Source organism: Dama dama, chromosome 26 (assembly GCF_033118175.1).
Source record: "Dama dama isolate Ldn47 chromosome 26, ASM3311817v1, whole genome shotgun sequence".
In the NCBI taxonomy this organism is placed as follows: Eukaryota; Metazoa; Chordata; class Mammalia; order Artiodactyla; family Cervidae; genus Dama; species Dama dama.
In genome coordinates, this window is record NC_083706.1 from 41,242,502 (window position 1) to 41,256,564 (window position 14,063).

A 14,063-nucleotide genomic window follows, 5' to 3' on the forward strand; every position below is an offset into this window, starting at 1 on the left:
TAGCAACCCACTCCAGTATTTTTGCTTGGGAAATCCCATGGACAGAGGAGCCTGGTGGCCTAGAGTCCTTGGGGTCGCAAAGAGTCAAACACAACTCAGCACCAAGAGAGTAATAAATTATGAAGGGAACAAGTCAATGTAAAATTTTATTCCTTTGAAAATATAACAAAGTTGTTTCTTTGGATATAGAAAAAAAGTCCCTGAGTCCTGTAATAGCAGATGTATTTTTCCAGCAATATCATCATTTTTAAGAATTAGGTCATGATGCAGGGAAATGTCTAATTTTCCAAAAACTAGAAGATTGAAAGTGCTATGTTTGTGGCGATCTCTTGTTCAAGTAGTTGAAAGCATCAGTGCAGAGACTGCATCACTCAACACCAACAGAAAGTGGGAAAGGAGATATAAAAAAAATAAAGAGGTTGAGGAGGATGTTCATCAGATGCGACAAGAGACACGAGATGGTGCAGCCACTGTGTCATTATAACTGGTAAACAGATTTGGGATTCTGAAGGTCTGACTTCTTGGTTCTAAAGTGAACAGCAGGAGAACAAAGGCGGCCAAGCAAAGACCGAGTCCTGAGGCCAACAGCCCACCTGTCAGGGGCTTCCTGGGAGCAGCATTTCCTGCAGAAAAGAAAGAGGTGTTGGTCCAGGAGGCTGAGGAAATCCTGTCACTTTCCTGGGGCTGCCCCTCCCCAGCCCCCTCTCACTGAGGGGCTCCTATGTCCCCCACCCCCACCCCCACCCCAGGCCCAGCAGCTTCTTGTCCCCTCCTCCTTCCTTCCTGCATCACAGAGTCACCCCAGGCCTGACACCCCCTGCTCAGGCTCAGGACTGGAGCCAGTGAGGAATCAATCTGCTCCCTTCACTCAGGTCCGGATCCTCCCTGAAGGGGGCCTAAAGGACCAGGGAGCAGGTCCAGGGAGGAAGGGCCTTGCCTCCTGACAGCCTTGAGGGGCTGCAGGCAAACCTCCTTCCTTCGCTCCCCTCCAGCCTCTGAGCCAGCAGCACACACAGCTCTCAGGACCAGGGTCCCTGCCCCCATCTCTTCCTGGTCCCGCCCAGCTGGGCGCCTCCACCCCAGCTCAGGCCCACCATCCCCAGGACCTCTGCTCAAGGCAGGGCCGCTCAGTGATGGAGGCTCTGGGTCCCCAGGAGGCTGCTGACGGGCAGGCCACAGGCTGAGTCAGAACTGCTGCTGCTCCAGGAGCACAGGCCTGGCCTCGCCCCTTCCCACAGTCTCTCCTGTGGGGCTCCTGCCTTGCCTGCTGGACCCAAGCCACTTCCTGTGAGAACAGGCCTTTGGAGTTGGGTCTGCAAAGGCCTTCCTGCCCTTCCTCCTGGGATGAGAGCCCGGCCCCTCTCATCTCGGCCCCTGGGTGGGTCCCCTCCCCGCCGACACGTCATGAGGAGCCCCCATGCTGCCCTCAGCCCCGGGAGTCCTGCCCTCGCCCTGAGCGCCTGCTGTTCTCACACCACCCACCCTGGGCCCTGCCAGCCCGCGGTCTGTGCTCAGTCAGGGGACGTGGCTAAACCCTTTAACTTCAACAGGCCCCCAGTCACCCCCCACTTCCCAGTGTCGTCTGACACTGAGGTGCTGTCAGAACTGAGGCCTGAGCTTCTCTGAGTTCTTGCTCTCAGGTGATATGGGGTCTTATCCACCTGCTCATTTCCAGGATGAGGAGGTTCAGTGAGGGTCAGGGGTCAGCTGGGATTTACCTTCCCTGTCCTCACACCAGGCCCTGTGCCCCTGCCTTCCCTCTGACTTCTGCCCTCAGTACCTCTTCTTGTAAAGGATACAGGCTATTATGATGCCCATTATGACAAAACTGGTGAGAACCACAGGAGCAATCCAGGTGATGTGACTGATGGCTGTGGCCGTGGGCTGGACTGCAGGGGGGCCCGTGGTCGGTGATGCTGCAAGGAGAGCAAGAGTGACGCCCTTGTCCAGACCCCAAACTCGGCAGATGCCTCCTCACCCCCATCCCGATTCAGGTACCCCTACTGTGCAGACAGTTTACACCCATCACATGGAGGCCCCAGTGACAGGTCCTCAGGAGAGATGGGGGAAGGGAGGAGCCCAGTCCTCATGGGACTCTGAGAGCTGATGGGGGAGCAAGGTTTCCAACACAGCCACTCAGTCCTGCTGTGACGTCAGAGACGGTGACCTGAGGATGGAGTCCTCAGGAGCTGACAGCAGAGCTGGTACTGACAGATTTCCAGGAGGAGGATTGGTGACATTTATTGGTTTATTTATTTATTTTTGGTGAGATTGAAAAGAAGACTCTGGAAAGAGGGTACAGTGGGAAATAAATCCCACAAATCAAAAAGATGTCTACAGGTTTGGGATCAGCAAAAATCCATGTTCAGTCGCAGAAAGGCCTGTGCTGTGAAGAGAGACGTCAGGAGGGGGAAGAGGAAGGAGGATGACAGAGCATGCCCCGGTCATTGTTCTCCCAGGACAACTCACTTCTGATGGATCAGTTTCTCAAACACACACACACACACACACACACACACACACAGGGTCCATGTCACCACGAGGGGACTGTCACTTTCTCCTCCCTTCTCACTTACCCGTGGTTTTCAATATTTTCTCCCAGTGCAGCAAGAAATCTTGATACCAGTGCCGACAGTCTCCCATGGAGACCTTCTTGAAGAAGTCAGTCACAGCTCTGTCATTCTCCCACTTCTCTTTCATCCGCCTCCCTTTAGAATGAACCACTGTCCAATGTCCATTCTCCGAATCAAAGAGGAGACACAGTTTTCCATTGAAGCCAAACTGCCAGGATGCACTGGTGTGTCCATTGTCTTCACTCCAGCACGTCATCCTGGCCTGCAGGGTCAGAAAGTCTGACCCCATCAAGGAAAAGAAAGAGCTCAGCCTCTGGGCTTGACAGATTCTTTGCCCACCTGGGTCCACCTCCCCGGGCCCAGCTATTCTGGCCCTGGTCTCTCCTGCAACAGCTGCTCTTTCCACTGGACTACTAGCAAAGGACAATATCCAACTTCTTCCTTCTACTCGAAAACAGTGGATGCAGCTGAGCCCCCAGTTTGCTCCTCCTGCATTTGGACTTTCTCACTCACCCTTGTCTGTGTCTTTCTCCGGGGTAACATCAGGCATTTGCTCCTTGAGCAAGTCTCCAGTGTCTCTGAGTGTGTCTGTCTGTGTTTCCCAGATGTTCATACTTTTCACTTCCTCTCCCAATGGACTCATGTACCTGATCTCAGCTCTATCACAGTCATAGGAGAGAAAGACCTTTTGATCCACTTCGCCTTGAACCGCACACCATGGCTGACCATCTCTGGGCCGAGGATTAACAGTGAAATTATAGGAAAGAGAATGAGCGTCTGTGAAGGCAAAACACAGTGAAGGTGAGGTTGAGGAAAAAAAGACCCGCAGGCCCTTCCCCCAGTTTGAGAGCAGAGTACAGAGCAGGGCTGGGCTGACAGAGCAATGATCCCCCCTGCACAAACACCACACATCAGTGCCCCCTCCTCGTGGAGAAGGAGGAGGCCCCTGCCTGGCAAAGGTCACTCATCCGGGGTGTGTCCCCGTGTCCACCAGGTCAGGTCCCAGCATCATAACCTTTGCAGAGATGGGCCAGGCTGCTATGCAGCAAAAGTCTAGATGACAGAGGACTGTCAGAGTCTAACCCCGTGTCCTGTGAGAGATGGGGGGCCTGTGGGGATGCTCCTGAGGAAGCAGGATCACAGGGAGAGGGGCAAAGAGGTGGCGGGTGACACAGAACCCAAAGCTGGAGAAGGAAGAATTTATAATTAGGGGTCACAGGATTTTCAAGGCTGGGGAGACACTGGTGATCTCCCACTAGGATGGGTCTTGGAAGCCTGGAAAAAGGCTTGGCCCACATGGCATGAGAGAGAAAGTCCAGAACTTCCGAGGCAGGTGGTAGAGGAGGGGATCCAGGGCTCAGAGAAGTGAATCTGCCAGGGCGGACACTGTATGAAAGGGCAGGAAAGTGTCCAGGCCACCAGGCACCATGGGAAAGCCTGATGGACTCTATGGAGCCCGAGAGGAAAGCATGGATGAGAAGCATCTCCAACAGTTCAAGGTTGACTTTTGTGGAAGATCAGGGACGGTTGTAGAAGTGGTGTTCCTGTGGGCTTCCGTCAGGAACAGGGGTGGAAAATGGGGGAAGATCAGATTCCAGGTGGAGTGTTTTAAGTCAGGAGCAAAGTTGGTACAATGGTCAAAGCGATTAGTGAAAGTCACTCAGTCATGTCTAACTCTTGTGATCCCATAAACTATACAGTCCATGGAATTCTCCAGGCCAGAATACTGGAATGGGTAGCCTTTCCCTTCTCCAGGGAATCTTTCCAACCCAGAGATCGACCCTAGGTCTCCCGCATTGCAGGCGGATTCTTTACCAGCTGAGCCACAAGGGAAGCCCAAGAATACTGGAGTGGGTATTCCCTTCAGAGCATCTTCCCGACCCAGGGATTGAACTGGGGTCTCCTGCATTGCAGGCGGATTCTTTACCAACTGGCTCCTGGTATTGTCCTGGGGCCTGGCAGAGATGAGGCCTCTGGTCATAGAATGTCAGAGCTGCCCATCATGATCTGGGTTCATCAACCCCTAACCATTAGTTCAGATAGACGAGCCATCATAAGATAGATGTGATTATGTGGCTTGCCATAACCAGGGCCACAGGGAACACATAGATGTACCAGCAGGTGACCTAGGCCTGACACCAGAGTTGATACAGGGCCACTATCCCCTGCTCACACCTGTGGCTTCATGCAGTGTCCCCTACCGCTCCTGGAACCAAGGAAGCCAGGCTACAGCAGAGGGGGCGCATTAGCTCACAACAGCCAGACCCACCTCCTATCACATTCCCACCACCAGAAGCTACAGGGCAGGACAGGGTAAGTTTCTGGTTCATAAACAGACAACTGAGGCAGCTCTTGGATGATTCTCTAGGGGGTGGGTCACTCATTACTGGGGTCAGAAACCAGGACAGTGGACAAGTCTGGTTCTCAGTTGATTTACACATTATATTTGGCTGCTGGTGCTCCACAAATGTTTAAGCTCCTTTTGTACCCAGAGACAGATACCAAATGGCCTAAAGAGACAACGAGATTTACTTTCTTCTGTAGAAAAAATCTATCAACTCCTGTCTTAATCAATAACCATTATAGGCTGCCACTGTCCCAATTCCTAGACAATATGAATGTGGGACCAAAGGGTAGAAGTGGGGATGCCCAGCCTCACCCTCGAGCCCTGTGTCACACTCTGGGAAACCCTGTTCCCGTCCTTCCTACGTTAGGTCCTGGGGGCCAGGTCGGTGGGTTTTGCTGGGTGAGTTATCAGACAAAGGGATAGGATGCCAGTTGAGAGAGGCCATGTTTAGATTCTCTTCAATATATAGGAAGATGCTGGAGGCCCTGGGCTTCTTGGGATCATGGAAAAATGGGTAATAAATGGTCTTGTAACTGAAAGGGCTATAGGGGGCCTTAGTGATGGGTCTAGGGAAAGACCCATCCCCCCATGGCCTCTGTCTGCCTCTTGTTTGTAGAAAAGTTTTAGTCAGCCAGGCCTCCTGTGAGTCTCAAAACAGTGGTTTAAGAGTTAAGGATTAGGACATGTGAAGATGGAGAAAGGAATACCCCTTAGGCTGGGAAACTGGTAACAATTTAGACTGTGACCAGCCACATAGCAGTGCCATGAAATTTCCAGTTCCCTGAAAGATAACAAAGATCTGACACAAGTCTCAAGTTGTTTCTACAGGAAGCAGACCCCCAGCACATAAAAACTGCTGGCTGCAAGCACACAGACCCCCAGACCGGCTGAAACCATAAGCCTGGTGAGGCTCAGACGTCCGCCTTGTGCCAACAACCTGACTGCACAGGACGCTAACGCGCCCGCAGCAGCCCCTCCGCCCCCTTTTCTAACCTGGAAACTTGGAGACGTCTGAGGACGTTAGGTCACTATTTTCCCAGGGCTCCTGAACAAACCAACTTTTCCTTTTCCACCACTTGTTAACTTCATCAGTGGCAGTATCTGGGTCATAACCAGCTTCAATTAGCAACAGCATGAGCTGTCTGGGAGGAGCTTTGAACTCCAGGGAGGCGCTGATCAGTGGCTAGGCATTGAGCACCTTCCTGGGGAGGCATATGGAATTTTTTTTTTAAATTAATTGAATCCTTTAATTTTTTCAAGTGTTTTTAAAAATCCATTTTATACTTAAGCCAGCCTTGAAGATAAGCACAAAATCTGTTTACTTTTTTTTTAAACGCAACACAACTCAGGCGCCCATTCTGTGCATAGCACTATTCTAGGTGCAGTAAAAGGGATTCTTAACCTTAAAAACATGATTGCACCTTCTGGAATTGTGTTGTCTCCTTTTCCAGAAAGTAAAAACAAATAAAATCACCACTGTTTACTACTGACCTGCCCCCAACCCACTTCTGGCTCTCAGAAATAGTAGGATCTGCCAAATTAAAGATGTTTCAGTGGATTCCACTCCTACTTTCCCCAAAGCAAGAAGACAGAACTCCTCTTTATTAAAAAAAAAAATTTAAAAAGGCAATTTTCCATGAAAGAGCAGTTTCTGTTTCTATTGTATTTTTTATTATATTGTATTTTTCTTTTTTTCTTCTAGCTTTTAAGTTTTCTTTCTCCAACACTGCCTTTCCCTGTACAAGGCAACAGCATTTTTTCTATTTCTAAGACAAAGTATTTCATCTTATAGACAAATAATTCCCAAGACTAGTGATAAATATTTTAAAAAGAAAGAAAGAAACTTAAGGGTTTCCCTGGTGGCTCAGCAGGTAATGACTCCACCTGCAATGCAGGAGACCCCATTCAATCCCTGGGTCAGAAAGATCCCCTGGAAAAGGGAGAGGCTACCCACTCCAGGATTCAACCCTGGAGAATTCTATGGACTCTATAGTCCATGGTGCTGCAAAGAGTCAGACACGACTGAGCAACTAAGCAGAGCACATTCTAGGGTGAATCAGCTACATTACTTTGAGGAAGTGAAACTATAAAGCTCGTGGCACTAAGCTAGTCCACGTATTTGTGTTTAAAAATCTTAAAAAACTATTTATTTTATAACATTGCTTAAAATTTTCTTGGTCAAAAAATTTATACAAACATTTTTAGTTCAACCTAATGAAAGTGATATCTAGAAAATATTCCACATCACTAAGTCTGTCTTAGAGAGTTGAGATGCTATGACATTCCTAAGGTGGTGTTCTGGAAGACAGTGTGCTTCTGCGGTGCTGGGTGATGTATGTGACCAGCTGGCTCCAAGTGGGCCTCAGCAGGCACCGTCCTCCTGATGCTGGGGGACTGAGAGAGGACAGTCGGACACAGGCCCCCAGGGCTTCATGGACCTCTGTGAGACACCGGGCCAGCTGCTGGAACTGGGCTTCTCCTCCGAATCTAAGGACCACAACAAGCCATCACAGCAAATGGTTCATCAGGACAGTTGATAGCCTGGGGTATTTGATAACCTTCTTTCATATTTCTAAAGAGTCGACATCTGTGGAGGGTGTTTGACCAGGGCCATGAGTTCCTACACTATTACTCTGAAGGCCCACACATCACTAGCACTGGAGAACTAAAAAATATTATTTTTTTCATATTTTTTTCTTTTTTTTTTTTTTGCTGTATTGGGTCTTAGTTGTGGCACTTGGGATCTTTTTACAGCATGAAGACTCTTGGTTGCAACATGCTAACTTCTTAGTTCTGGCATGTGGGATCCAGTACCCCGACCAAGGATCGAACCAGGTCCCTTCATTGGGAGTCCCTTCATTAGTGACTGGATCACCAGGTAAGTCTGGAGAACTCATTGTTAACCAGACTTTCATGAGCCATCCATCGATCCCATGCTTTCATTGTCCCCCAGATAGTGAGAGTCCATGGGGAGCAAGACTCTGGAGAGGGGCTATCTGGACTCTTAACGTGAGGCTGTCATCAGTGGCAGAGCTCCTAGCAGCCAGGTGTTTGTGGAGGACTTCTCTTCTGACCAGGTAACTCATTCCACAGGCAATCTGACCTTGTGGACCAGGTCCTGTTGAGAAATTGCCTGCGGATTATTGGCCTCTACTAACTGATGCTGCAGGCTCCCCTGGTGGCTCAAACAGTAAAGAATCTGCCTGCAATACAGGAGACCCGAGTTTGTTCCCTGGGTCGGAAAGATGCCTGGAGAAGGGAATGGCTACCCACTCCAGTATTCTTGCCTGAAGAATTTCTCGGACAGAAGAGCTTGGCGGGCTACAGTGCAAGGGATGGTAAGAGTCGGACAGGACTGACTGACTAATACACACGCAGACACACAATTTGCAATGCTGTGAAGACTATTTAGGATTCTCCCAATTCATGTAAGGCAATATCACGAGGGGTTTTCTCTTTCTTCTATACACACAAGGGAAATAGGAGGAAGATTTCTGTGATGAAGATCTCATAGCTTACAACGTTCAGTGAGTATCATTGTCACCTGGATTTCAGAAGCTTAATCTCTGTTTTCACAAATGATTGCTGTTCTTTATTTGGATCTTTTTCATCTACGTAAATCCCATGGAAAATATGCCCAAAACTACCTTTTTGGAGTACATTCTCTCCTTGGATAGTTATTCTCTCCTTGGATATTTCAATATCCTTCACCTTAGCTCTGGCCTCCAAAAGAGTGGCACTTCTCAAGACACTCCTCCACCCACCCACAAGGTAGGATAACAGGAGGGAAGTACCATTGTTGGGTGTGTGGCCTCTCAGATCCTGAGTCATCTGGGACGGGGGTGAGACAATGCTTGGGAATGTGCACTGATGCTGTCTTCCAGTTCAATTCTTGTCACACTATGAAGGTGCAAAACTGCTAATATTATCACTACAAGAAATATAACTGCACGGCAAACCCCTGCGCTGATATAAAACACGTGGGTAGAAGTCGCTGAGCTGCATGAACAGGATCACAGATAGTTCTGCTAGTGGCTTTGTCCAAGACCGAAGTTTTTACTTCAAGATTTGGAAGCACATTTTCCTTCCTCTCAAATTTTTGAAGAAGGGAAGTTTTTGAAGAATTTACTGTCAAGTTGAGCTGCATTTAGTATCATAACCTCACTATATACTTTCCGAATCACTGATAGAGTGCGTGGAAACCCCCCACCCCGTGCCCCTCGCACCCCCACCCCCACCAAGCAGAAATGCTGACCTGGGGCAGGTCCACGAAACTGTCTACTTGGAAACCTGCTTATATTCAGCTTGGACTCTGCAGACCAAGTGCAAGGCAGGACATCTGTCTCGCTGGGTACTAACAGGTTAAAGTATAGACGTAGTGCCCAACAAGGTCACTCTAATAAAAGAAGTTCTGCATCTAGACCAATGAGTCGGGGCACCTGGTCCCTGCTCAGGAAGAGGCTCGCACCCGCCCCGGGGCCCCGGGTGGAGCCGCGCAGCGGAGTCCCAGAATCGGGAAGGAACCGAGACGCCGGAGCACTGGGATCTCGAGTGTAGCCGTGCAAGGAGCCTCGGCGATAGCGAATAGAGCCGCGCCGCGAAGCCCCGGGATCGGGGAGGAGCCGTGCCGCGGATCCCCGGGGTCGCGGGTGTAGCCGCACGGCGGAGTCTCGGGGATCGCCGATGCAGCCGCGCCGCGAAGCCCCGGGATCTGGGAGGAGCCCCGCCTCGGGGCCTGGGGGCTGGGGACGGAGACAGCAGCTGCGGCTCAGACAAGAGCAATCAAGCACATTTCGGCCAGGAGCGCGCCGCCGACGCCTCCTGGGCACCCGGGTCCGCTCTGCGTTTGTAACTTAACGTGGCCGTAAAAGAGCGCTGGTCTTTCAAGGCCAGGCAGAAGTAGGGACCAGAAGAGTCTGTGTTGCACAGCTCGGGGCGGGAGGGTGTGCTTTTCTGGGCGGGTCTGGGTCCCTTCTCCGCGGGAAGGCCGACTGGTCCCAACCCGCCCGGCTCCAGGGCTCCCACTTCCCAGGGGCGGTCTGGAACCTTGGGGGGTTTCAACCGCATTTCCTGCCGCGTCCTGGCCCCCTCTTCTCCCAGCGTCACCTCCCAAACTCCCGGCATTACTACTTCACCCAAGGGACCCCTGTTCTGGCCCGGAGAGCCCGCAAGAAGCCGGGAGGAGCCTCCGAGGAGCAAAGGGGCCGAGGGAAGGGAAAGAGGAGGGGGCGGCGGCGGCGACACCCTGCAAGAAGTTTCGCGAACCCCGGCGTACACCACCCCCATCCCCTTTCCGGGTCACAACCCATCCAACCTCCTCGCGTTCCCCCGCCACCCCCCGCGCAGCTTCATCCCCGAACTCACCGCTGGACGTCCCCCTCAACCTGCAAATCAGAAGCAAAACGAGGAAGCCAAGACTGGTCTTGGAGCCACCCATCTCTCCCTTTGCCACCTGGATCCCAATTTTGCAGGAGTGCGAGGCTGCCAAGTCAGAACCGGCGATCCTCTGCCGCTAGCCCGCAGCTGCCTCTGGACCTCCGCCTGGGCGCTGACTGCCTGGGCAGCCGCTCTGCCGACAGGCCCCGCCCCTGATTTCCTAGAAGTAACCGCAAGGAGGCTCCGCGCCGGGTCGGGGACGGGCCTTGCGGTCACACCGGGCGCCCTCATTCAGGCGCCCGCTTTCCTGTAAATCAGCCGACCCAACTGTTTACACTGGGCGCCCAAGGCACCGGTTACAGGAGACCGCAACGCTCCTGTTCCTTCAATTCATTTCAGTTCATTGGCTCAGTCGTGTCCGACTCTTTGCGACCCCATGGACTGCAGCCTGCCAGGCCTCCCTATCCATCACCAACTCCTGGAGGTTACTCAAACTCATGTCCACAGAGTCGGTGATGCCATCCAACCGTCTCATCCTCTCTCGTCCCCTTCTCCTCCCGCCTTCATTCTTTCTCAGCATCAGGGTCTTTTTCAACGAGTCAGTTCCTTGCATCAGGTGGCTAAGTTTATTAACATGTACACCTCATGTATATATGGGAGATACCCAGGGGGCTCCCCTCAGGTTCGATCCCTGGGTTGGGAAGATCCCCTGGAGAAGGAAATGGCAACCCAATCCAGTATCCTTGCCTGGAAAATCTCATGGACAGAGGAGCTTGGTGGGCTGCAGTCCATGGGGTCACAAAGAGTCGGGCACGACTGAGCTACTGAACAACGATAGAAACTAAAGTTAAAAGGTATAAAAGTTAATGGAATTTAGATAAAATTGGCATATTTAAATGATTTATGGAAAATGGTTAAATCTCTTGTTTAATTATACTATGGGATAGACATGTTTCACTGGAGAATAGTTCTTCTGCCAGGTATTTTAAGAGATATAGATTGTCACCTAGGAGATAATAACTAAATGTACTAACCAATAATATTACCTGAGCCATACAAGTGAAGAAAAACAAAAAACTGGGAACTAACATACAAGGACTCATAAAAATAGTGATTTTGCTTTGGGTGTAATTTGTAAACTCAAAAGCATCTTTGCTAAATACTTTGTATAAACCTTTGAAGGCACGGTAAGTTAAACTCTAAAGTTCTAAAACAGACAGCAAAAGACATTTCAGTTTCATTAAAGATCTTATCACTGATTTTCATATCTTTAGGTGACAGAACTGTTCTTTAGAAAACTATAAAAGCAACTGGCTTTCTCTTAGAAATCTCTTACAAACCAAAATGTAAATACAAGCTGCAAGGACTGAGACTGAGCCAGATTAGCTCCATCAGACATGACCTGAAACCAAGGGGAAAAAGTGGCAGCTTTAAAATTAAAAGCGCTGGGAATGTTCTCTTAACCAGACCTTACAGATAGCAAAGCCTTGGTCATCTGAGCAAACAACCTTAATGTATTTCAGCTGTTCTTTGTAAAATAATGAGTTTATATTGTAATACCTGATTCATGGTTAAGTCTTTAAGTGAAGCTATGAGATCTGTGGTTTTGCCTGTATATTTCTGTGTACACATTATACATATGAGATATCTCTACTTCTAAAATGTTTTATCAAAATTAGATTTATAAATAGCTTTTTAATTTTAATTAAAAGCACTTACATTTAAAGACAGTGGCTAAAGTTACTTTCAGGTTCATGTGAACTGGGAAATATTCAATATTAAGTTGATATCTGGTATTAATGTTTGTTTATCTAATTGATATAGATATGTCAAAAGTCATCAAAATTATGTAACTCCTTATTGTACCTAGATTTAATACATAAGACCTTACTATATCTGTTTTAAGAAAAATGATATGATGAAATCTGAAAGTAAATGTGAATGAGATAAAATCATTGGGATAAACTCTTTAAAATAATTATATTTTAGAAGTGTCTACCTAAAATAATCTTTCTAGATATTTGATAACTGAGTTTGAGTAAGCTCCAGGAGTTGGTGATGGACAGGGAAGCCTGGCATGCTGAAGTCCATGGGGTCGCAAAGAGTCGGACATGACTGAGCAACTGAAATGACTGACTGACTGAAAGTCCCAGGACTGGTTTAATTTAAGTTACAAAAGTTTATTGAATAAAAGATACTGAGACATCAATTACTAAATTACAAAAACTAAAGGTATTTAGAAATATCAATAAAAATGTTGGTATCACATCGAGGTGTTCTCTATAAGAGAACAAAAGTTTTGAAAACTTATCACTGGTGTTTATGAATACCAGTCTATAAAATGCCAGTGTAAAAGACAGTTCATTGCTTAATTCTTAGCTTTTACTAAAAACTAAGGTTTTAAGTGTTGAGGATTCTAATTTAAACATGCCAGCAAAGCTATAAGGAATAATACAGTAAACATTTCACTATATAGGAAGAAGTAAAATATGTTTTCAGTTCAAAAACATATGAGAAATGAGATTACATTTTCTGGAGGAAAAAAATTAGCTGGTTGATCATACTTAGATGGGAAAAGGAGAGACAGGATGAATACAGACAGTGATGAGAGATTATGCAAAGGAACCCTGAGGAGGAAATAATTTTATACATAGATAGGATGCACAACACTTAGATTGAAGCTACCTAAACGGGTCTGCCGAGGAAGCTGCTGCGAGGCTGGGTCCGGTCTCTCTGCTCAGAGCACTCCTGCTGGAGAGCAGACCGCGCGGGGTCTGCGCCCTTACGTGGGCCATGTTTGTGTTCACTGCGTTGTGACTTTGGTGCAGTGAGTAAGGGCTGTTTCAGTCACCTATGATCCTGCTGTGTTTTAAAACGTTTTTTAATATTTCTAACAAGCTTCCCAAATAGCAAAATCTAACTAAAGCTCCTTTAGTCTCCAGCTGACTCAGGGATGCTTCAAAAAAACATCTCTGAGACATCTCAGAGAGAAATACTAAATTAAGCTTATTTTTAATTCAAAAACATTGTCAAGTTATTGAAGGTAAACTTTAGGTTGTAATGTATAGATAAATGTCATTAATATAGATATTCCAAAATTTATCCCTAACATCTGATATGTCCTGATATAATGGTATCGGTCATAATTCTGGTTATTATCCTAAAAGGTTATATGTTACAGAAATATCCAACTTTCCTGCTAACTACATTGTATTCAAATTTTTAACTATACTATTTTATTTTTATTTTTAAACTTTTTATATAGGAATTTTAATGAAGAATACCAATAAATTTTAAAAATTAGAACAACTCTTAGAAAAATGTTACCAAACTTACAAAAAGGAAGAGAAGTCAACAGCCTGAATTCAGATGCGTTTTTCACAAAGTTTCACAAAATATTTTTCACAAAGAAGTTTTTTACAAACTGCTGTCCCAGATGGTTTCTTTAGTGAGTGAAGCCACGAAAACTGATATGTTTCTACCAAACATTTAAGGAAAAAATAAGTCCAATCTTTTGCAAGGTTAAAATTTTAGAAGAGGGTACACTCCCCTGTGCTTTTATGAAATTAGCAAAACTTTGAAACCAAAACTTAACTAGGAGAGAATCAGAAAAGAACATTACAGGCCAATTCACATATGAACTTGGATATAATTAAAAATGAACAAAATATATAATGAATAAGATATTATTACCAATTGGTTTAGATCAAGAATGGACAAAAAAATAAAGAATGGACAACTGCTTTAATAATAGGGGGTAATTTCAT

The 14,063-nt window shown here is 47.4% G+C and overlaps 1 pseudogene; it reads right to left on the bottom strand.

Annotated features, from left to right (window-relative positions):
* Window positions 1–215: 215 nt before the first annotated feature.
* LOC133047140 (UL16-binding protein 3-like) lies at window positions 216–10,395 on the bottom strand (annotated as a pseudogene).
* Window positions 10,396–14,063: the final 3,668 nt, after the last annotated feature.